Below are 26,131 nucleotides of genomic sequence, written 5' to 3' on the forward strand. Positions count from 1 at the left end.
TCTGATTGAGGGTATCATTTATTAATATAGGCTTTTAAAAATAGTGAACTTAAAGCACACCTATTTCCCTTTCAAATGTGCCTTTCTCACCTCCTTTCCTCCCTCATTCTCTCCTTTCTTTTCTCCCTTCTTTCCTTTTTATTATTCACCAACCAACCCACCAACCAATCAGCAACAATTATTTGTTGAAGCCTTTTGTTGTTTTTTCATTAAGATAAACCAATTAAGTAATCTATTTTTTCTATTGATAAATTTGTTTTTAGAAAGTAAACTCATAAGTATTCAATTTCTAAAGTCTGTTGCTCTAAAGACCCATCCTTGGAGAAATCCAATGATTTCCTGTACTTAACACTGGGATGAAACACAGGGCCCAAGGACATTCATATTAAACTTGACCTGACTCCATCTGTACTTTATTTAGTCTGTTTGTTGTGCGTCTATTGAGCTTTCATTCTCTCAGTCAGATTTCTCTTCTGTTCCTGTTCCTCTAACATGGCACCCTCAGGGTTTTTCTCCATACATCCGCCATGTTACCTGGCCTACGTCTTCTCCCTGGCTCCCTGAGATGGCACTCCTGGAAACTGGCATTGAACAGGGCCTTCCTCCTATGATGTGCAATGATAATCCTCCACTCTGCTGCCCTACTTGGACAAGAGTTTTATGCTCAGGGTTGGAATCAAGGTTTTCAAGCACAACCCCTGTGACAGCTAATATCTAAGGGTCTCAGAATTTAATTTGCAAATAACTAAGTATAAATATACTTCTTAAATCTGGCATCTTGCTCATCTTGCCTTTGTGTTCTCCCTGTTCTTTTTTCCCTTCTCTCAAGTATCTCCTGCAACATTAAGAAAAGTGTGGAGTGGAAATGTAGTCATAAAAAAGATCCTAGGGTTTTGCTTTGAAATGTCTATGAGATGGTGTGAGAAGGAGCCTCAGGACTGAACTGTGCCTGGAAAGGCACCTTGTCTCACTGTATGTAGCCTTCCTGAGTCACTGGCCACTGTTTGCAGCACAGAAGCCACAGAATGAAATGAGAACAAGTTTTGAGCATCATTTGGGAATTATAGAGAAACAGGGAATGAGTTCTTCTCTTGTATTATACGACCATGTCACTGGTCCCTCTTAAAAGATAATCTAAAAATAGAGTACACACATGTGCATGGGTGCACACACACTCTAAGGTCTGCTCAAGCCCTAGGATTATTTAAGCTTGAAAATTTTTGGATTGATTGAATACAACTTTAGTTATGTATCCTTGATTCAGGAATCAAAAAATGGCTATATTCTCTTGCTACATAGCAATTAGAGATTTAGAGATAACATAATCTGAGGATTCTTCAAGTCTCAGATATGCAACTTAGCTGTGCAATCATAGGAAAATTATGCCTCTTTCATGGGCCACATAAATTCTCATGACTAATTAAGACACACTATTGGCACAATAACCAGCAAAATGCCTTAGTTTGGTTTTTATAAGTGTGCTGGATTTTTGGAAGAAGTCCAACAACTACACACTAAGGAAAATAGTACAATCATTTTTTATTGCTTTAGTTTTTATCACTCACTCAGTATTACTGGTGAGGGAGGGAACATAACCCTCTAGGGGAAGGGACTGATACCACTGCATGAGACCAAAGGCAACCAATCATGAAATGAGACTGTCCTGAAGTAGCTGCTTCCGATTCTGAACAATCAACCCAATGAGTAATTTATGGGCTCATGTCATCCCTTTTAAAAGCATAAATGAAGAGCAAAGAAGGGAGGTCACATAAATGGAGGTTACCCTCCTGAGTTTGTCAAGAAGCTCATTGGGCACTCCATAGCTGGGAACACTAGTGTTCTAGAATCTTTATGGGTTATGGGTCAAATGCAATGCTATCTATATTTATGTTATATATTAGGCATTGCAGCAAATATTCACCATCATTTTCTTCCTCAGGTTCCCCTCCCTCAATGATACTGGGTTTAGTCATATGTGCTGTGGCCAAGAAAATGTGTGCACAAATGATAACCGCTTTCTAAGCTGAGGCCATACAAGGTATGGAACATTTCCACTTGCCACACTGGGAGTCGTAAACTGTGTCACAAGAATATGTCTTGGGAGATCATTTGTCCAAGAAGGAGAAGCATGAAGAACAAGCATGAAGGCAACCTGCAGCCTGAAGCAACACTATTCTGACCCATTAGCAGGTCTCTGAGCAAGAAGCAAATGTCACCGGCATTTTGTGGTTGTTTGTTAGGTAGCATTACTGTGCCAATAGCTGACTAATGCACCTTGCAATAATAGATCAACAAAGAAAATGTGAATTTTGTTTTTCTCTTGGGTTCTCAACATTTCTGACTAATTCAACTAGTCCCTAAACTTTCTATTTTATTTTGCCTATTCAGGCTTGCCCTAGCAATCTAGCCTCGTATCCTTCCTCAAATATGCTTCATGTAGTGTACAGTGCCTCCACTCCTGGACAATTACCATCTGTCTCATCTTTATATGGAAGATTCAACTAAAATTGTTTATCTTTCATGAAGAACCTCAGATTTTCCCACTAATTATTTCTCAGAGGGAGGCAATTCCTTCTTAAAGCTCTTTTATCTTTCTCTTGCTTTATGGATCACCATCTGTAATAAATTAAAGTACCCCTAGTATTGTTCTATATCACTTACTGGTTAATACATTCCTTAGCAACTGAAAATACTTTAAGGACTGGAACATTTCTCTTGAATTTCATGCAGAATAAGCCCCTCATTAGTTACAATTTAAATTAATCCACTCCTCACACCCCAAATCTTCTTCTATCCTAACTCAATAAATGTCATTCCCATTTTCCTAATTGTTCAAGTCAGAAATCTGAGTGATTACTAATTCCTATTTCTCTTATCTATTAACCAAGTCCTGTTTAGTTAAAACCCCTAAATATCAATCCAACATACTCACCTCTCTCCAGCCCCACTGACATTATCTTAAAGCCCTTCAACACTCTTTCCTGGAATATTGTAATTGATTCTCACATGTTCTACCTACTTCTGGTCTTGAAGATATGCAATCCAATTTCCCACAGCAGCCAAAGACATTATTTTGAAGTGCATATCTACTTATGTCATTTGTTGCTTAAAATCTTTCACTGGCTCCCCACTGCAGCAGAATAAGGTAGGAATTCTATGTGATTTATCAGATCTTTTATAATCTACAGTTTACCTCTCTAGCCCTATATCTGACTGAATTCCCAACTTATGCTTAAGAAAACTAATTTTTCTGCATCTCCCCAAACCCACCAAATTTTATCTTATTCATAGTCATTTGTACATGATACTGTGTCTACCTGTTACCCCCTCTCTCCTTCTACCACCCTTTCCTTGGCTATTTCCTCTTGAACTTTACATCTCAGATCAGATAGTTTCCTTTAAAAGCCCACTGACATTCCTCTCTACCTCTTGCTCTAGCAAGCATGACCAGGGGCCTTTCTTGCATGTTCCTACAGCATCCTGCACTTCCATGCTTCCCTGTAGGACTTATGATACTATAGTTTCTGATTTACTTATAGTTAACTCTGTGGGTAGCCTACTCAAGAGCCATTTCTTCCTACTGGGCCCCCAGTGAAATTCAAATATCCACATACCTTTGCACCCACATACTTACAGGGAGGTGGGCCTCAGCCCCAGCCATGAGGAAAACCTGATTGTCTCAGCTAATCATGAAAGTACCATTTCCAAGACAGTGATTGGTTAAGACATCAGCATGTGAAACAATTTTGCCCAATGAGACACTGAAGGAAAGTGGGACAAGGGGAGGCTATCTGGAAATGATTTTTTTTTCTTTCTTAAAAGAAGACATAAAAAGAAGATCCTCTTTTCCAACTGGCCATAGTTATCTGCATGTGTCAGTTGGAGCTGTGACAGACATCTCAAGACGATGGGAACAAGACAGAAAACTCACCAACGATTGAGGATGGCAGAAAAGAAAGATGAAAAAGACTCAGGCCTTTGATAATGTCACTGAGTTACTGCGTGACTTCGAGCTTCCCACCTCAGGATGGCTTATGGTTTAAGCCAGTTGAGTTACAACTTTCTGGCAGTGACAGCTGCAAGCATTCCCAATGACTGACACATGTCTATCTTCCTCACTGTACTGATATTAATGAGAATTTATGCTTGGAGATGGAACTGTAAAGGAACTAAGAACCAAAGAGAACACCTTAGAAGGCTGCATGGTTTCATGGTAATTAACAGGGAAAACTTTATTAATGTGGTATCATATAGAGAATCAGAATCAGCTTTTGAGCAAAAGGATGTAGAAGTCTTCTGATTTATTTTCTGTGCCAGAGAATAAAATGGAACAGTAATAGCTTTTTGAAAAGCTAGGTTTAACATGATCACAGGAATCCTACTGTACCAAATTTAGAAGCCTCTAGAAAAGTGACCCAATTCAGTTTCTGCTGTGCTCTGCCTCTTGCCATTCCCTTTCCTCTCTCAGCTCTGGTTTTACTTCAAAAGCTCAGGAATTTAAAAGGGAGAAACCTACAAACATATTTACCTAAACTCTGATCAAAGATCCAAGGAAAGGTCAAGGTGATATCCAAACCCACAATTACATTAACCTTTTGTGAAAACACTGAACAAATGCAGTAGTGTCTTTGCTTCTGCAGAATATGTTGTTAGAAACAGGAATTTCAAGAATAGCAAGAAAGGCCAGGTGCAATGGCTCACGCCTGTAATCCCAGCACTTTGGGAGTCCAAGGCAGGTGGATGATGAGGTCAAGATATCAAGACCATCCTGGCAACATGATAAAACCCTGTCTTTACTAAAAATACAAAAATTAGCCAGGTGTGGTGGTGGGCACCTGTCGTCTCAGCTACCTGGGAGGCTGAGGCGGGAGAATTGCTTGAACCTGGGAGGTGGAGGCTGCAGTGAGCTGAGATTGCGCCATTACACTAGAGTTGAACCTGGGAGGCGGAGGCTGCAGTGAGCTGAGATTGCACCATTACACTAGAGCCTGGGTGACAGAGTGAGATTCTGTTTCAAAAAAAAAGGAATAGCAAGAAAGATAAATCTTCTTGCTACCTTCACTTTTATGCTTTAAATAGTAAATGCATAGCAAAATGACCTATGCAGCAGTCTATTAAACAGCAGTACCCTTGTATTTATCAATAATAGAACAAACTCAAAATATTCATAAGGAAATGTAAGATAATATGGATAACCAAGATTATTGCTTGAGGATATTCTATAAAAACTGGCAGACAGTTCAAGTTCATCTAGTGCTACGAATGGAACCCATTGTATACTTATAGAGAGTTACTTGTAAAATGAGATAATTTGTATAAGTTAGAAGTTACCTCTCCCTTGAAAGTTTGGTAGAAGTTGTATGTAAAATGATTTGAGCCAGTACTATTGACAGTTTGCTTATTCACTAATTTCTATGTGTGGAGGGGTGGAGGTGTCTAAAATTATAACTATTGATGCAATCTGTCAAATGGTATGGGTCTACTCTAGTTTTTTAAAAAGTGTGTTGTTGAGGCAGTTTAAGTTTCATTTTTGTACTTTTGTGTTAAAATCAGACTTAAACAAACAATAAAATACTTCAGTTTTAAAGACGCATTATTATTTCCCCCTCTCTGTGATTATAGAGCCATATTGTCTACAGAGTAGCCCCAAGACACATGTCACTATTAAGTGCTTAAAATATGGTTAGTCCAAATTGAGATGTGTCAAAAATATAATATATACTCTGGATTTTGAAGACTCAGTATGAAAAAAATTAATTTCACTGATTTTCAAACTTTTTAAAATGTGGCTACTAATAAAATTTCAAAATTGTTTATGGGGTGTGCATTATATTTCTACTGGATAGCATTGTTCTAGAACATTCACCAGCTCTTCTCACATTATGCCCTGCACTGAAGACATTGACATATGTGTAATCTCTAAAGCACATGTTATGATGAAAAAAAGCATACTATTTCTAAATAGATGTGTGATCTTGCTTGGAAAAGACATACGAGTTTCTTGCATTTCCATTGCTTCATCTTTAAAACAAAAGGGCTACATGAGATGATTCCTAAATTCCTCTCCAATTTTCATATATTTAATGACTTCATCATTTTCCCAATAGATTCTGAAGCCAGAGAATACAGTTCATGTGATAGCTCATTTCAGTATGATAAATATTTCTGGAGCATTTATCATGTGCCAGGTCCTGTGAGGAGGTAATTTTACATCTAATCATCCTCCACCCTTTTTTAAGTAGTATTCTTTATTCTTGGCAACCCTTTGAGAAATATCTATGGAATGAGTGGACACATTATTATTCTGCTGTGTGTTATATGTTAATAAAGAAAGAGAAATTCAAATACATTCTCTCTCTCTCTCTCTCTCTCTCTCTCTCTCTCTCACTTTCCAGACTGGTTGTGAATGAAATACTAAAAAAAAAAAAAAAATTAAATTGAGTTGTGATTCTTTAGCAGAAACTCAAGTGCCCATATAACTGAATGGTCTCTGAACCTGGCAGCTAAAAATGCTTTATTCTTTCTGAAAAAATGGAAAATGCATTATAAGTCTAAGTAAAGAGCACTCCAATTTTAGCTGGCTTTGTCCTTTCTGAAGCTTTCCTGGGTCAATAATTAGCAACAGAGCCTGGGGGACTGAGGGAAGGAATAGGATGATGAACAAGTGCAAATGAGTTACCTTAAAAAAGCAAATAGCAAAAAGCATGAGAGCACTCAGGACTTGTACTGTCAAAGTGTTCAGATTAGGGAGGGCCAAAAATGAAAAAACTGAACATTAATAAACCAGAACCTAGCTGTATGCACTGATTTAATGAAATCCACCATTAATGTAACATATTTTTGCCTCCTACTTTTGTGAAGACTTATAAAATTTTTTTAAATGTTTCTCAAGAAATGCCTCTCCAATTTTACCGGGGCTCTTAATGTTCTCAATTTTCTTTCCAAAAGCATAAGGGAGAGAAATGAAGAGATGGTTTGTTATACTAGAAAGAATGCAGGACTAAGAGCCAGGAAATTTGGCTTCTAGTCACAGAACTGCTACAAACTGGTGATATGGAGTTGAACAAATTGTTTAGTCTTTTTTGGTCTGTTTCTTCATCTGAAAAATGAGAATCAAGTTCTGTGTATTCTAGTGGTTGATAAGCAGGATCAAATCAGATAATGGTAAGAAAAATTACATTTATAAGATATAAATGTTCTATAAATGTATTTTACACAAAATTATCAGAGAAGTCTCTTATGAGCTGAAATATGACAATAGCACATGTGGCCCAAGATCCAAAAGTGAAGACTAAGAACAAATATACATAACAAAAATTACATCTTCTTATTAGAAATAGCACAATATTCATAAAACTAATCTTTAAAAGCACAGGGAGGTTGGGAGTGGTGGCTCATACCTGTAATCCCAGCACTTTGGGAGGCCAAGGCAGGCAGCTCACGAGGTCAAGAGTTCGAGACCAGCCCAATCAACATGGTGAAACTGCTTCTCTACTAAAAATATAAAAATTAGCCGGCGTGGTGGTGCACACCTATAATCCCAGCTACTCAGGAGACTGAGGCAGGAGAATCACTTGAACCCAGGAGGCGGAGGTTACAGTGAGCTGAGATTGTGCCACTGCATTCCAGCCTGGATGACAGAGTGAGACTCTGTCTCATAAATAAATAAATTAATAGATAAATAAATGCACAGAGAGCAGTGGTTAATTATACAGACTCTGAAGACAGACTAGTGGGATTTGAGGTCTAACCCTGCCATTTACTAGCTGTGTGATTTAAGGCTTCTCACTTCACCTTGTATACTTCAGTTTTCACATCTCTAAGAAGGGAGGAATAATACTACATCCTTCCTATGTTTGTTTTGAGGATTAAAGCACTTCATATATAAAAAACATTGGCACAATGTAGGTATAAGTATAGCTGTTATATGAGAATACATTCTAGAACCCTTTAAACTCTAGGTAAACTTCCTAGCTAGCATTTGTTTTATCTTGTTTGAAAAACAGCCTGTGTTAACCATATACATATCAAAGGTTGGAAATGTCACAAGTGCATGCTGGGAGAACAAAGAAAAGCAACTTCAGTATGCAATTCACAAAAGGATAGCCTGGATGGACTATACACTTTGGAAGGCTAAAATAGACGGCAAAACCAAGTAAACTCACGTGGCACCTTGGTACATTTGTGGCTTTGTGTTTTTACATTTTCCTCAGGTACTGAAATAATGACTAAAAACACCTTGTATTTGCACTGTGTTTTTAAAAATCACTTTCACATCCATTACCTCATTAGAAGCTCAGGGTCATTAAAAGTAGACAATGAATTTGCTTTCACCCTTACAAATCTCTCCGAGGAATCAAGTCAATTGAATAGTTGTACTTGAGAAAAAAGGTGGGCTTTTTGCCAAAAACTTTCTGGCAGCTCATAAGCCTGAGCTTTTCATCTAAGCCAACTGCAAGCCTGGAAGGGTCCAGAAAAGCGACTCATCTGCTCAGCAGACCTCACTGCCCCTTTGTTGTGGTGGGCACGGTGCCTTCCACACACAGCTGTTGGTCAGTAAGTGGATCACCCACTACATCCTCCTTGCAAGAAAGCCATTTGGGATGTTTCACCAAGGAATCCAAGAGTGCAAGGCAGAGAGGGAGGCTGACTCGCTGGGGACTTCCTCTAGGATTTTCCCATAGGTTCCACCCAGTTGCTTCATTCCACTGATGGCTTCAAAGGTGATTTTCCATGAGACTACACCTAATGGAAAATGAAGTCTCGGGCTGTTTCTTATCTAATTTGACCAACTGTTACATCAGCATTATTGATTCAGAGCCCCCAAATCACGGAAATATAGAACAGATGGGAATTCCCTGCAAATGTTTTCATGGAATCATTTGCTTGGAAACTCCCAACTAGCAAAAAGCATGAACATATACCTTTTTATGAAACCCTATTAAATCTAATCAGAATGTTTGCTCCAGGAAGACTCGGTTCTCAGAAATTATATTGTCTGATCAAGTTTAGCTCTTTTGTCTAAATACTCACTGAAGTCCTTAAATACATTATAAGAGAATATACTAATCGTATGTTAACCTCCAATCAACAGCACAGCGTAATGTCTAAAGGTCATGATTTGGATTATCACAATACTTTAGGTGTCAAAATGTATAAAATTGAGCCTATCTATATTATCTGTAAGATGAAACAAGATTATTTTAAAAATTACTTTATCATCTTGTGTTCTTTGAATCTAAAAAAACCTGAAGGCAGGCTCTGCTTGTTTAATTATTCAACACTTAGAACAGTGCTTGAAACATAGTAGGTATTCAAAAATATTTATAGAATAAATGATTATCTGAGAAGGCTGAGTCATTCTCACCACATTGACATTTTAAATTTGTAGACAAAACAGTCTCAAACATATGAAGAGAAACTGATTAATGTTAGCCACACAAAAATGTTTTCTTTTGCAGAAATATAATGTTAAATTATAATTGTGCAAAGTAAAAAAGTAATTTACAAATTAATTATGAAGCATTATTAAGTGAGTCAAAGCCATTCTATAAATAAATAATGCAGTACTTTTCTAAAGGTTGTTGCTATTATGTGTAAGCCCTCTGATGAAAACTGGGAGTCTTATTTTTAATACGTTCATCACATCAAGTAATGAATGATATAAACAACTCATGTAAGCACCTCAGCCAAGCATTACTCTTGGGGATCAGGGGGCTATTTCAGAAACAAGAGTTAAAAGCAGGGAACACAATCTTGGATTTGCTAAACTCATCTATATTTCTTGATATTCTCCAAAAGAGAATTTAAGCAAAACGCGGCACAGAAGTGAAATATATAATTGAAACCGACTTTCCCTTGGTAAGGTTAACTATGATCCTTTCACCTTAGTGAGATCGTTTGGACCCATCACTAAACTGGCCCCGGCAGCCTGCTCTTGGTGGCATTCTCCCCACCACTTCTTGCACAGTTCTCTCCTGCAGAAAGAGAGTGACTGTCTTCATGTTCTCCCACTCTCCACTGATGCTCACCCTTCTCAGGAAAGATTCTAATCTCAGGCATTCGCACCCATATAAATTCAAATCACCATGTTACCTTCCCCTGAGGTATTTGCCTTATTGGTCTACCTCTATGTTTAAACAAACAAACAAACAAAAAGTATCATTTTTCTTTCTCAAAAGAAATTTTAAGACTTAGTTGTCAGAAAAATAATGTCTTTCAGTCTGTTTATTTGGTTTTGAGATAAAAGGCCTTTCTCTGACATTGAAATTTCATATGCAGACTAAATCGAACAATTCTGTTACATTGTTTCAGCCACTTACAAGGAACTGCACAACCCATTGGCTGGCTATGCAGCTATAGCACTTCCCTGCTTACACTCTCCATGGCTTCCTCCACCACTTCATTCCTGCCTTCATGTCTGACATACATTTCTGACATTGTGATGGATGCTTCTACCCTGAGTACCAGCATCTATCTCCTCAAGGGGAACACGGCCCCAACCACACTCATCATTTTCTTCCATCAACCACCTGTCCTTCCCGACTGCCCAGGTCCCAGTCTCGAGAGCTCCGTTATCACCGACCTTCTGTCTCCTCACCCCATTGCAGTAGTTGCTAGTGTCAACTGTGTTACATCTATTCAATGTTTTCAGAAATGACTTTTTTTTCTATATTTACCTCCATGAATTTAGTTTATAATATCATTACTTCTTAAAATACAAATAATACTTGCTCATTGTATTTTTTCCCTTGGGCTGCCATTAGAAAAATACCACAGACTGGGTTGCTTTAACAATAGAAACTTATGTTTCCTAACAGTTCCGGAGGCCAGAGGACTGAGGTCAAATGTCAGTGGGGCTGCTTTCTTCTGGAGGCCTCTCTTCTTGGCTTGCAGATGGCCAGCTTCTCTTCTCTGGGTGTGTGTGTGCATCTTAATCTCCTTTTCTTACAAAGACACCAGCCGTGTTGGATTAGGGTCTACCCTCATTATCTCATTTTATCATAATCACCTTTTTAAAGGCCCCATCTTCAAATACAGCCACATTCTGAGGTCCTACATGAGGACTTCAGCATATGACTTTTAGTGGGACACAATTGAGCCCATAACTCTCATGTTTTCCCTATGGCACCTGCTCTCAGCCCAGAATATTTTCCAGAATCGTTTTGATAATCTATGGAAAAAGCTGTTCCGCAGCCACAGAGCCATCCTTAAACAAAGTCCTTCTGTTCAGCACCCAAAGGCCTGTTGCCCCATGTTAAATTTATGTTTGCAAGTTCCCTTTCTTGCTGTTCTAGTGAAACACAGTCACCCCGAATCTCTCAAACACAGGCTTCTATTTCCTACTTCTTTTGCTTCTACTTAGGTTTTCTATCTCTAAGAATGGAATTATCCTTCAATATTCTAATCAAATGCTAGCTTACTTTCGTGCCACCTTCCCTCAGTCTGAGACACATTGTTCCAAACAATGATTCCTAAAGTTATGGCCCATTTACCTGGCACTCCTATTTCATTCATGTTTCTCTGAGGGTTTTCCAGTTCACAAAATCATAAGTATCTCTTAACAGAGGGCTCCTCACATCATGGCTACTGATAAATCATTCACTGAGTTGACTAAAGCCAGACAGTATGACATCAATCATTTCAGAAGTAATATGATGAAAATATTCCAAACAATCATTATTTATTCTTGTTTTTATCTTGTAAACATGGCATAAATCAGGTTTGGATGACCAATGGTCAGTAATGGTTTTTTTGGTTATTTTTCTTCCCAAAATAACAAAATTTTTAATTTAAATAATTACAATACGTATGTATCTGCTTTGTCGAATTTTTGGTGACATTTGTAAAAACTGAGAGATATTATTATCCACATTATGGGATAGAAAACCCTGGGGTCCATTATGAATGACATGTTTGCCTAATGTTTTGCAAGATCTGGCTTCAAGGGACTCTTAGATAATTTCTAGTTTATTTTCCACTCTAATGCACCCTTTCCAAGATTTACTTTGCATTTGATATAAAAATCTTAGTTCTCCATTTTCCTGTCCTTAAGACATCTTTAAAAATTGATGTTGGGCTTTAAAAGCTATACATTAATACAGGCAAAATGTTGTCAACAATTTGATTGCCTAGCCCACAGCCTTTTCCAAACTTCTTCATCCTTGCTATCTTTATTATAAAGACCAGAAAACCAAATGTTAACTTTCCATCCTCTGCATTCAAGATAACCATGTGGCATAGTTCTGGCTAAAGCGCTGTAAGCTGAAGTCTTCTTGTGGCTCTGGAAAAGGCTTTTGTGTTTCTTTATAAGTGAGGTAGATACAACTTCAGCTGGCCATCCTCTTCCCCCCTTCCTCCTTTCCTCTCACTAACTGTGACACAGACATGATCATCTGGAGCTGCAGTAGCCATTTGCCATCATGAGGAACAGGCCAAGAAAGTTGTGGAGATGCTGCCTTTCTGCAAATGGTGACAACATCAAACAACAGCTGAAACACTTCTAGTGGCCACCTACTTAAAAGTAATCTCTATTTATTCAAGCTATTTTAAGTCCAGGTTTCTGTTACTTATAATTGAAAGCATTGAAAACTGATATACCAAGCATACCTGTTGTGAGTTTTCCACAGAGGAAAATTCTTTTGTGGGCATAGAACATACTGTATGATCAAAATCCAGCTACAAATCTGTAAATCCAGTTCTCTAGGTCAAAATAAGGCAAAAGAGAATGAGTTGGCTGTTTTCATATAAATCATTCACCACTAAAGGGATCTCTGTTATCCTCTTTTTTTTAAAAGGAAGGGCAGTATTTTTATTTTCCCTCAGGGATTTTTATTAACTATTTTCTGGATAGATTAAGAAAGGGGAAAGTTACATTAAAAATTAGAAAGGGTAGACCTTGTGACAACTTTCACTTAAAGTTATCGTAATATGCTTCTTGGGAAGGAAGAAGGCATAGGATGGCATAGCATGTCAAGATCCATCTGCTTTCTTTTTGACATTCCCTGTGCAGAATACCTCATAACTGTGATCCATAGTTGGCAAGAATCCCATTCATTTCCAAAAGAAATCGGGAAGCTTAGTGTGTCTCTTTCCAGCTCAAAGCAATTAAAATCAGCTGTTTTAATGCCGCTTTAAGGGATTCAGATTTTGTAATTGATGTAGCTCAAGGCAAGATTCATTTTTATGGAGAGATTATGATTCTGGTCCTGCCAAGTCCTAAAGAGTTCTAATTAAAGACTCCTTGGGGAGTTTTTCTTGATCTGCTAGATTTAAGATACTTTAGTAAACATCCTGCTAAGATTATTTCTGGTGGGGATAATTTATCTTTAATTTTAATGTTCTAATTATATTTCATACATATCTTGAAACCCCAGGTCGGTAATTAAGTAAATACAAAATAGTATATAATATAATAAAAATGATACATTGTTAAAGAATGTATGCAAATCTTTAAACCTGCAGGTCTTCTTTATGAGGATCCAAAGCTGAAAAGTTTTTACTGCCGCTTATTTGAATAATAGATATCTTCATATGCTTAACGCTAAGGTATAGGGCTTTCTCTTAGGTATTAAATTTACTTATAAAATGTAAACAATCATTACATCTCTAAGTGTTTTTAAATTTAATAGACTGTTTTTTTAATTGGAGTCTGATAGCCTTTACAGGACTGGCAACTTGTTTGATAATATCAGCTCCAAGGGAAGAAATTAGGGGGAAAAAAGGTGGAAGAGAGAACATAGTGAATTTTTTTTTTTTTTTTTTTTTTTTTTGAGATGGAGTCTCGCTCTGTCACCAAGGCTGGAGTGCAATGGTGCGATCTTGCCTCACTGCAACCTCCTCCTCCCAGGTTCCAGTGATTCTCCCACCTCAGACTCCTGAGTAGCTGGGACTACGGGCACCCGCCATCATGCCAGCTAATAATTGTATTTTTGTGGAGATAGTGTTTCACCATGTTGGCCAGGCTGGTCTTGAATTCCTGACCTCAGGTGATTCACCCGTGTCAGCTGCCCAAAGTGCTGGGATTACAGGTGTAGCCACCGCACTTGGCTGATCTAGTGGATTTATTTCGAAGCTGTGTTTGTAGTGTAAGTATGTTGGTTACACTGTGTTTAGCTTTTGTGTTAGTTGTGAGCATGTACACTGGGAAAACTAGTGCCTCCCAACCACCCCTTGGAACCACCATTGTTTTATCTAGGTTTGTGGAGAAAGCAAAACCATATTAATATGGGAACAGAACTTTAAGCAGACCTCTCCTCACCTCCCCATTCCTTAAAAAAAATCATTCTCGTATTCTATTAATTAATTACATTCTGTGTCTCTCTTCCATCAACCTGGTAAGAATAACAGAAATCATCTGTTCCTTCCTGTATCTTCTTGAAATGTTACTGGTACATAATTTTTTCCTCTTCCTGAAACATACTTGCCTCTGCTTTTCACTTGGCTAATTCCTATTCACTGTTCATTTTTCAGATTATATATTACTTCCTTCCAGTAGCCTTGATTTCCCATCCCCCATATTAATTGTTTCTCTCCTTTTCCTGGGACCTTCACTGCTTCAATGCACTTTATCTAATTATGCATTTAATTATGGACTGATATGTTTAATGTTTTTCTTCCCTATTCCTTTCTAAGGCTCATAAGAGCAGGGACCAGGTCCATTATGTTTAACACTCTGTCCTCAGAGCCCAGCCCAATCCTGACATAGTACAGGTGCTCAATAAATGTTAGTAGTGAAGATCTCAGATTGCTTTCCTGTGCTCAGAGCATGGCAACCAACCCCAAGAAGCAATAGCAATAGAAACCTTCAGACAGTAAAATACCCATTTTGCAGAGAAAACAGCTGTGAAGGCAGAAAATGCCAATAACCCAAGAAAAGGGAGGATGACAAAGAACTGCATCTATTTCAGAGTCTTGCTCAGAGTCATGGCTGTGGCTATCAATGTTTGCCTCTGAAAATAGTTATTTTTTGCCCCATGGGTGGTCACCACTTAGTCATTCCAATGGATTTGAACTACATAACCTATATTTATCCTTTTTACCTATTTAAGACCAACTTAAAGACAAAAGCAAGAGAATGATGAAGACTTTTTTTTTTTTTTTTTAAGATTCTGCAGTATGTTCATAAATGTCTCCCTCTCAGGGATGAAGTAAGAATTGCTCCTTTAAAAAATATCTCTGTAAAACGACAGTAAAATTCCTAAAGATAGAAACAAACAAACAAAAAAGCTAGATGGCAGCAGACTGCCTTTCATGTTCCTATCAATGAATAGATTGCTAACTGACAATCAGGGGCATTGTTCATATAAATAATATAAATAGTTCAAAAGACTCCAGAAATAAGTTCCTAAAGCACTACCAGCCATTTGGAATAAATATGGCTTGGAATTTTCCCCATCTTTGTAATTTTGAGAAAAATGATCTAGACTAGATGTCTATAACTATATTCAGATGATTCCTATTCATAAACTGTGAATAAAGAACAGACCAACTTCAGTAACAGTGACATTTCTGGGAGAATAAATTGGTTCAAGAAGTATCAACAACAACAGCAAAACAGTTAAGGCACTTCAAGGTAATCAATTTAGCTCTATCGCTTTTTGCTGTGACTCCAAAGGAAGTTAATTGAATCTCTGAAAGTGGTATCTTGCTGCCTGGAATTGGTACCCACAAGCTTCAAATAAACTATTCCATGAAGTTTAAGCTGTCCTTGACAGAAAGAAGGGCATGATCAGCTCCAAGCCATTAGGGAAGGTATAATTTCACAAGGCCAGACAGCCAAGGATAGTGATCCTCAAAGGGAACCTTTTATAGAAAAAAAATTTGCACTCCCCTCTCTCCATCCATGAGTAACCTCAAAAGAGCTATTTTTGGATTGTTTCCCTTTATTCCTATTGATGACTATTATTATGTTTTTGAAAATGTTTTTGTTAATGTTGTTGCCAGAAACAGGTAGGTTAATGAAAGTTTAGCCATGGTTGCTGTTATTGTTAGAAGCAGGTGTAATTAATAAAAGTTTAGCTGTGAAGCCAGGCACCCCAGGGTTCAAACCTCAGCTTATTGGCTACTTGTTTCATATGTGGTTTCATGTAAATGTCAAAGATAACCTCTCAAATATTATTTAAGATTCCACTAATCTATGATATCCCCCCAAAATCTTGCCTCCCATGAAAATATCTTGCATTCTTCTATTATTCCATGAAACATATCTTATTTGGTTCTCACAGCCAACATTCAACTAAGTTAATAAGGGAAGATAACAGCCCTGCTTTATAGAGGCAAAAGTGGGATCCCAGGCTATATGGCACAGCAGAAACTATCTCAAACTAGTATTTCGGCCCCTAGTCCCAGCCAATAACAAGTTTCATCGGTGCAAAAGTTCTTTACCTACACACAGCCTGTGGTTTTCTTGGTGAAAATAGTATTCTTGGTGAACTAAATTTTGCACAGGAAACCATGGACTCGGCATCTCATATTCTTGTTTGGTGTATTTTAGGAAGCATAAGCACGTCCAGTCTAAAGCAGCAGGTTATCTAAAGAGTGTCTGGCTAGGCAGTGCCAAGAGACTGCACGTCATTAGCTCTTGAATGTCATTACCATTGAGTTCATGTTCCTAATTTGTTTCTTTCTGTGAGGAAGGCAGAGGATCATATTTGAATCCAAGATCATGGAAGTATAATAGACATGAAAGGCATATGGTTAGGACACTAGCAGGAACCCCAGAGCAAGTATGCACTTTCCAAGTTCCCAGGGAGCAGGCTGATGGCAGAAATGTCTGATTTGAACTAAACTGCTAAATAACTTGTTTTTTTTACTCAAATTCCTGCAAAAATTGCTCACTGCTACAGCAACTATTAATGAAAGTCTGTTTTTATACTCCTCAATGGCATTTTTAGCATAATTTAGAGAAAAAAAACTCAGAAAATAAAAAATGCAAATGTAAGACATATGTTATGAAAATATCTTATGAAATATGTTATGAAAGTTTTGTTCATTATGTAACCAGCGCCAACTTTGCAACCATTTAGGTCTCTGACGGTGATAACATATTTATCTTGCCATTACTTTTCCAAATCCCAAGTCCTACAGAACTCTAGCTTCAACTAGAAGCCAAGTCCTACCTTTGTCCTATGCAAACAGAGTCCTAGACTGTGAGCAGCCTCACTACAGATTTCTTTGATTCCCTTTGGACCACACACTGTGGATATAAGAATAACCAAGATGTGCATCCAAGTATGTCTATTTTTAAATTCTAGTTTTGCTTTTTCTGATCTAGCAAAAAGTGAGTTAATTGAGCATCAAATTATATATTTTCCTGAAATAGTTTACATTTTCTCAAAGCCATTTTCCTTAGTAATCAATAATGAGAGATGATAGAAGGCAATTTAGTATATTTCAGCATTTCCAAGTAGTATTTTGTCAAAGGTTAGTTTCAGCATGAAACAGGTGATAAATAACATATAGATGCATGTGCAAGGGGGAAAGTGTTCTGTGATAAAAGAAGTTTGAGAAAAGATTTTTAAAAGTTAAACAGTTTTTGGTAATTCTCAGTGCCTTTAATATGCAGATGAATGAATCGTGTTCAAGATGGTAACGACACATGCAACATTTCTTAAAATGATTTAAGCATAGAACCATCATTTGAAGAGCAGTTGCAGGGACCAGTGTTCCATGGACACACTTTCAGTCATGTGGGCTTAGGAGTCACACAGAACTGAATTCGTATTACAGCTCAGAGGAGCTGTGCATCCTTGAGAGAATGATTGAAGCACATGGTAAACCTCGGTGTCTTAGCCTCAGTCTCTTGAGGTTAACAAAAGGTCAGTAAATTCAAAAATACTAAGAAAACTACATTATATTCTTGACATTCAAATGCATCTTCACAAATCCCCTAATTCACTAATATCACTCTAGCATTTACTTTTCCCCTAGAAATTTTTTTTTTAAGCAACTCTTCTTGGTGCTTTAATGCCTGTTACCTTAGAGAAATGTGTGCAGTCTTCTTGCCTTCTCTGGAATCTCATTTTCATCATCAGCCTCTGTTTGCTAATGTTTTAATTCTCTCTTGATGAGCACTTTTGCACAGACCAGCACACTCTACAAAATATTCCAGTTTTTTTTTTTTCTAGAAACAAGCACAGAATGAACTATGGTGGACGTGTTTATAAAATTTGACCTCATTTATCACTTCAAATTTTATACTTCTCATTGTTTTTCAAGAATTAAGAATAATAATTTTCTTAGCTGTTTTCTTGTCACATCTACTGTCTAGATCAACGCTGTTCAGGAGAATATAATGTGAACCATGAATAATGGCCAAAACATGTAATTTTAAATTTTTTAAAAGTCATATTACAAAAAGTTACTTTTACAACCAGGTGAAATTAATGTATTTTTTTAAATTTTTTGTGAGTACATAGTAGGTATATTTATGGGGTACGTGAGATACTTTGATGTAAGACATATCATGTATAATAATCACATCAGGGTAAATTAGGTATTCATCACCTCAAGAATTTACCCTTTGTGTTACAAACAATCCAATTATACTCTTTATTTTAAAATGTTCAATAAATTATTGTGACCGCAATCACTCTTTTGTGCCAACAAATACTGGATCTTAATCATTCTATGCAACTATATTTTTGTGCGTATTAACCATCTCCACTCCTACACCCCTGCCACCCACTACACTTCCCAGGTTCTGATAATCATCTTTCTACTTTCTATCTCCATTAGTTCAATTGTTTTCATTTTTACCTCCCACCAATGAGTGAGAATATGCAAAGTTTGTCTTTCTGTGTGTGGCTTATTTCACTTAACATAATGTTCTAACCATATTGTTGCAGATGACAGGATCTCATTCCTTTTTATGGCTGAATAATACTCTGCTGTGTGTATGTACCATATTTTCTTTATCCATTCATCTGTTGATGGACACTTAGATCCAACCAGGTGAAATTAATTTAAATAAGTTTTACTTAACCCTATACACAGTATTACTATTTAAATGTATAATCAGTATGAAAATCACAAATGAGAAATTTTTCACTTTTGTTCACACTATTATTTGAAATCCTCTGTGCATGTTCCATTTCCAGCACATGTGATTTGGATTAGCCACAACTCAAGTGCTCTGTGGCTACTAGCTCTCTTGTTGGACAGCGTAGGTCTAGATTAGCAGTCAGCTTCCTTCTGGGTGAGATTTTTCTACACAGGTACGGTGTGTTTATCAGTTCAGAGTTACTGCATTTGCAAGGGACAGTAGAGAATAAGAAAACTATATCGTGATTTGAATACTTGGTGGTGCATGGGTGCATTCAATAGTTCAGTAAGTTAAACCCACAAGAGAGCTCTGTTGTACTTTGAATCAAATTACTCCGTCATGAAGCATCAGAGTCCCTCATAATAGTCTACACCACAAAAGCCAAGGGATTATTGCAATTGTTTTACAAGTAGGAAAAGCAGTAAAAGTTATTTGAAATTTTTACAAAGTTAAATTTTGTAAATATATGTTGAATACCAATTGTGTACATGGCACTTGGCTAGGTCTTAATATTTTGAAAGTTTTTTAGATATGAGACATCCAGTTTTCTTGGCAAAGATATGTATGTATATATAATGTAAACACACACATAATATATCCACATATATCCAAAATACATATATATGTACATATGTATGTATGGCATAACTCCTATCTATTTTAGAGTCAGTTGGTTGGTGATTTTTTCCATCTTTTCCTTTGAATGATGGGTACTATAGAAAAGCATAAAATCAGTCTTGTTTCATAAATTAGTTTTCTATTCAAATTTGCACTTATCTTTGATGGAAAGAAATGTATAGCCTATTCTTGTGAATAATGCTACTTAACGTGAGCTGACTGCTTACTCTATGCTAGGTGCTAGTTTAACGGCAATATATGTATTATCTCATTTAATACTTGAATAACTCCAATGATGTAGGTGCAAAGGTACCTGAAACAGAGCACATTGAAGGAATTTGATAAATGTCATACAAGCTGCAAGTAGAAGAGCCATAATTTGAACTCAGGAATTTCTGCTCAATCATGAAGTTAAACTACTTTAAATGCATAGCATTCTAAGCACTCTCTTTGTAGATAATGATTTGTTAGTTAACATGAATTAGGTCCTAAAAAGCAATTCTCATACTTCTTATGATTTTACGTATCTCTGAAGGTCTTAATGGAAAGGAACTTTGGAAAGATTGTTTTATACTTAGAATAACCTCTCATTTTAGTTTACTCCAAGACCAATCCATGTAAAAATTCAGCTTTATTCCTTATCTCTGACGAATACCAGAATGCACAACACATGGTGCCTCTGATCTGTATCGTTTTCCCTAGTGCTTGCATTCATCTTTGATTTTGATATTTTGTGGCCTAGTGCCTCTTGAGAGAAGACAAATACCTATCTCCCTTGAACCATAAATTACCATACTTGGACTTGCTTCTTCATATAATTTTTACTAGTCCTTTTTATTTCTCTCATATATAAATCCAAATGTTGAAATGATGACATCTCTTTTTAAAGTATATAAATATTTTTTTGGGGGAATACGACAGAGTTTAAATTGCTAACAATATACATAAACCAGCTGAATCAACTGGACAAGTAAACAACCCTGTCAATTTCACATTAATCCATTTGCATGCAGGCATCAGGGAGGTCTCATTCTTGTAACCCCAGAATATACAACACAAAGTCAGAACTAGTCTTCATTTCCATACCCCTCCTTTTCTCAAAAAATTTATTTAAAAATATTGAACTGACAAAAATTGCATACATTTATAGTGTGCAAGACAATGTTCTGAAGTACACATTGTAGAAGAGCTAAATTAAGCTAATTAACATATGCATTAACTCATGTACTATTTGTGGTGAGAACTTTAAAATCTACTGTCTTAGAATTTTTTTTCTTTCTGATTTTCTTTTCGATTATTTATTTTAAGTTCAGGGGTATATGTGCAGGTTTGTTATATAGGTAAACTCATGTCATGGGGGTATTAAGCCTAGTATCCATTAGTTATTTTTTCTGATTCTCTCCCTTCTCCCTCCACTCTCCAGCAGGCTCCTGTGTCTGCTGTTCCCCTCTATGTATCCATGTGGTCTCATTATTTTGCTTCCACTTATAAGTGACCACATGTGATATTTGGTTTACAATATATTGTTCTTAATGATAGTCACCATGTTGTACACTAGATCTCTTGAATGTATTCCTCCTGTCTAACTGAAATTTTATATCCTCTGGCCACCATTTCCCCAATCCCTCCTGTCCCCATCACCCCCTGGTAACCCTCTTCTATTATCTGCTTCTATGAATTTGACTTTTTTAGATTCCACATATAAGTGAGATCAAACACATACCTCTCCTCTTGCTTATACTTACTAGCTTTCAGAAGAACAATGTTAGTAAAAGGGTCGCCTTTGAAAGTCAGCCAACCCCTGGCTTAAACATCTATCAGAATGTACAGCACAAAGTTTAAGGCTTCCTAAGTCTAGCAGATTATATATACTCAATATACATTTGTTGGATGAATTATTGAATTGCATATAAGTTACAGGGACATTGAACTATTCTTTGATATTTCCTGAGCTTGGCATTGATTTCATTAATGCATGCTTGATATATGAAGAAATATTGAAGCACATGTCTTGGATCATTTATAGTTTTCTCATACCTCCATAAAGTTATTGCTGTAAGCCTTAAAGGATATAGTAATTATACAGTCCATATACTCAATTTCAAATGAGAAGGCTTAGGACCCGTGAATTTAAGGTAACTTGTCCAATGTTGTTTAATGAGCCAAGATAAGGGTGGAAATCTAGATCAGCTGGCTGCTGCCCTTCCATGCAAAAACTAGTATAGTTCATTTTATGATTACCATTTGAATGCAACCTAACAAAATGTTGTGGCCTGAGACTTCATTTATGATAATAATGAAAATTTATATTAAAAGTCAGAAATTACATTTTGCATGGGTGGATTACACAGTAATAGTACATAAATGATGTCTGGAATTGGATTTGAATATTTCAAAGTACATTATGACTTTATACAAGATACTAAACATTTTATGGGGGAAGAGGTTTTTCACAAGGGTCATAATAAAAATACTTTATATCTGTTTGTATAGTTATTTTTTAGCAGTTCCTCAGTTGTTCTTAGCACAACCAAGGAAAGCGAAAAGATGTACTAGTCCATGCCTTCCCCTCTCCCCAAAGTTTACTGTCATAATGGTAAAGGGTAAGTGAAAAATGCTTGAAAAGCAGCTCATGATCACTGAATAATTCCATTTTTAGCACAAGCTTCATGATATCTCAGGTGGGACAGGATGATAGTCAGCTTTCCTAGAAGTTTAACAAATTCTTCTCTGAGAATGAAAGCAGTCTTGGTAAATGGGGCCAGGTTTCAGATTCGGTCTTTTAAATTCTTACTTTAAGGCCAGGTGCAGTGGCTCATGCCTGTAATTCCGGCCTTTTGGTAGGCTGAGGTGGGAGGATCACTTAAGGTCAGAAATTCAAGGCCAGACTGGTCAACATGGTGAAACCCCATCTCTACAAAAATAAAAACATTAGCTAGGTATGATGGCAGGTGCTTGTAATCCCAGCTACTCGCGAGGCTGAGGTGGGAGAATTGCTTGAACCCGGGAAGCGAATCTTGACATTAAAAAAAAATAACCATAATGACAGAAGAGAAAGAGAATAAAGGGAAGAAAACCTTTAAATGTACAGGTAAACAAAATCTGGAAAAAGTAATACTCATTTATTTTAGCATGACTTACATTGCCTATGCATTTACTAGTGTTTTTCAACAGGTTAAGGTGGTTTAGGAAAAGTCCAATACATATTTTCCAAGAAATAATGTACAGGAAGGAAAACCTGATTTAAAGTGAGCATGGGCTATATAACAAGAACTCAAAGTAGGAGATGGAAATTTTAAAACAGAATAAAAGATTTTTGGTTTTTGCTAACAATGATTACTATTGGTTTGAAAAATGAATCGGGATAAAATGTAGAATAACATCACATATTTAAGCTGCATATGGGCCAAACAGGGAAAACTATTTCTGCATATCAGATCGTTTCTTATTTTAGTCACTTATTTCACAGTTACATAGTATTCATCATGAGGAGAAATAGAGTGTGAACAGCTCACTGTTACCCATACTATTCCTGGAAAAAAAGGGGCCTAAAGATTAAAAGACCCAACTGCATAAATAAAAGGCATGATGACATTGTTATTACTAGGCAATCATTTATTAAGATGCCATCACTAAAAATGGATGACATGTATTTTGGTAAGAATGCAGAGAACTGAAACATCACCTTGGAAGCACATAAATGCAGCAATCAGTTTGGAAACACATTTGGCAATATCTAAAAATAAATATGCATAACCTACGATGCAGAAATCCTACCCCTTGGGATATACTCAACCTACATGCATGCACAAAACCCTGCAACACTACATGTACATTTGTTTACCAAGTGATATATCCAAGATTGTTCATAACAGCTCAATTCATAATGGCCTAAAACTGGAATACTTAACTATCCATCAACAATAGAATGGGTAAGTAAATTGTAGGATATTCACTTGGTGCAATACTAACACAATGAGAATGAAGAATGTACAACTACACAAAACAATATGAATGAATTCCACAAACATAATATTGACTGAAATAAGTTTATCATATAATTTCATTCATATAAAATTCAGAAGTAGTCTAAACAAATCTATGCTATTGGAAGTCAGTTAGTGGTTATCTCTGGGTCCATAGTGACTGGAAAGAAGCATAAAGGGGTCCCCTTGAGAGCTGGTAATGTTTTGGTTTTGATCTAGGTGCTGGTTATATGAGTAAAAACGGCTAGACATTTTTTTCTCACTTAGTGGCACATTCACATACATCATTTTATACCAATTAGATCCTTGTAGAGTGCTAAGGGTTATATATAAATAGCAAAGAAAGAGAATCCTTCCCATTTCAACCAACATGAGGAAGGCAAGACTGAAATATTTTTTTTCAAAGTCATATAGAGCTAAAATAAACGATGAGCCTTTTAAATTCACTCCAAAATACATGATGATTTGTTCCTCCACTGATAATAATTTCCCCTTTCCCCTTCTTGGCATTTCTGCATGTCAGATCTCCCCGAGGTTTATGTTGTCTCAGTTTACATGGATTTGCTTTCAGAAAAAAACCCTGATGTTTCTTGTCCCTGAGTATCTCATCCAAGGGTTTGAAAAGCAGTTCATACAACAGAAGTTGTACAAAGCCACCCTTGTCATGTTCACGGGAGAACAGAGAACAAAAACGTACCAACCAGTGAGTGGCAGCGCCACTGAAGGCATTTTGAACTTTATAAAAAGAAACTGAGGAGAGTTAGGATGGAAAATATACAGTTATTTTCTAGGACCAGTAAGATGTGAGATAAAACAATTCTTTGAGCAATGAAATGTTTTCATCCTTTAGTTCATCTGAGATTAGGGAGTGATACTTTATAGAACCCACAGATCACAGCTTTTTGTCAGGTACAACCTGAAGACGGTGGAAGTTTTTGCTTGTTTTTCCTCAACTAAAGTGGCCACCCTTTCACTAGAGAATGTACTTATGTCATCAAATTAATGTGATTCTTAAACAGGACATAAATCTTCCCTTTGGATGAGAACACTAATCAGATTCATCTAATTTTTCATTCTTTATTTAAGTGCTGCCATTATGTGAAAAGAAAAATTTCTGAAAATCAAGGATATTTTGCAGTTAAATCTCTCTTCCAAGCCAATGTATTTTGTTACCCTATATAAACAAATTCTGCCATTACATTCCTTTATCCATAGCAACTTCCAGTGGGTAATCCACAAATCAATTAAAGGCAAGTTAATTGCCAAAAAGGGATCAAACAAAAAGCATTAGAAGCATAATATTTACAGGCAAATTTGTGTGTCAGAAAAGTTTCGTCTGGCTGGCTTTCCTTTTAATGAAAGATTTAAAATTTGTATTATTTCTTTGAAAATAAAAAATTAATCTCATCGTAATCTCTTAGCTTATGATGTTTATGTTTTGCAGGCAGACATGGACAGATATTTCAAACAGAAAAAGGTTCCTACTATAGGGTTATTACTACTGTTATAGATTTTTAACTTCCAATTTTCTTTGCTGTAGTATTTTCTATGCATAACAACTTCTGAGATAGTTTGAAACAATGTAATAGAAAGTATATTGCAAACTGCTCCCCTTCCCCCTACATCTTCTTTTCATCTTCCTCCTTTACTTTCCCTCATTGTATATTTCTAATGACAGAAGCAAAGGCAAATTCACTCAAGAGATTGGAGACTGAAAACAAATTAATAATTAGGTCAATATTTATATGGTTCCATGGACCTTGTGCAATTCCGATTGTGTGCCTAGAACTACAAATGTACTCACAGATGTATGGAATGCGTATGCTTGAATTCATAAGCAAAGAAATTACCATTCTCTTTATAAAGGCTTCCCTGGTTTCCCCAAGCAGAACCTCTCATCTCAGTCTCTATTTATTTTATTTATTGTTAACTTGTTTATTTTCTGTCTTCCTCTACCAGAATGTAAACTTGATAAAAGCAGAGGCCACATCCATTTTGTCTCTCACTACATCCTGTTACATTTTTAGGAGTATTTGTAAGTCAGCTGTTAATACCCAACAGTTATTAAAAATTAAATTACATAAAAATTGTTAATTATAATTAAATTATATTTAAAAACAATGGAAATACGTATTCAAAACTCCTAACTTCTGGATAATTTGGCTACATTTTACTACTATGATGTTTTTGGGGCAACTTATATCTAGCGTATCTATGTGGTAGAAACACTGTATGTATATAGGACTATGTGTCTCTTGCCACCTCCACATTTAGTGACCTTTACAGTTCGAAATGGGCTGGTGAGATAATTTTTTGGCACAAAAATCAGCAAATACTATGAATAGTCCCTTCTCCACTCCCTCATAGAGAGCTGGTTGTGACCATTTACCACCTGAATGAATAGATTGATCTTTTATATTCTGGTCTGTTCATATTTGAATGTTTAATTCATTGTCATAATTTTGGGGTTTTTTCAGAGTTT

General features: G+C 36.5%; 1 protein-coding gene across 10 annotated transcripts in view; it reads right to left on the bottom strand.

Moving 5' to 3' along the window:
• PDE4D (phosphodiesterase 4D) overlaps positions 1-26,131 on the bottom strand; it is a 1,389,427-nt gene that overhangs the window by 361,768 nt on the left and 1,001,528 nt on the right. Inside the window, exon 1 of one of the 10 annotated variants that reach the window (XM_064375994.1) lies at positions 17,979-23,548. The exons of the other annotated variants lie outside the window; for them this stretch is intronic. The gene's annotated coding sequence lies outside the window, so the exon portion shown is untranslated. Of the gene's footprint in view, positions 1-17,978; positions 23,549-26,131 lie in introns of those variants that run through there. 10 annotated transcript variants of the gene reach the window in all.

This window comes from Aotus nancymaae, unplaced genomic scaffold, assembly GCF_030222135.1.
Source record: "Aotus nancymaae isolate 86718 unplaced genomic scaffold, 86718_ANA_hifiasm-v0.15.2.pri h1tg000014l, whole genome shotgun sequence".
Lineage (NCBI taxonomy): Eukaryota > Metazoa > Chordata > Mammalia > Primates > Aotidae > Aotus > Aotus nancymaae.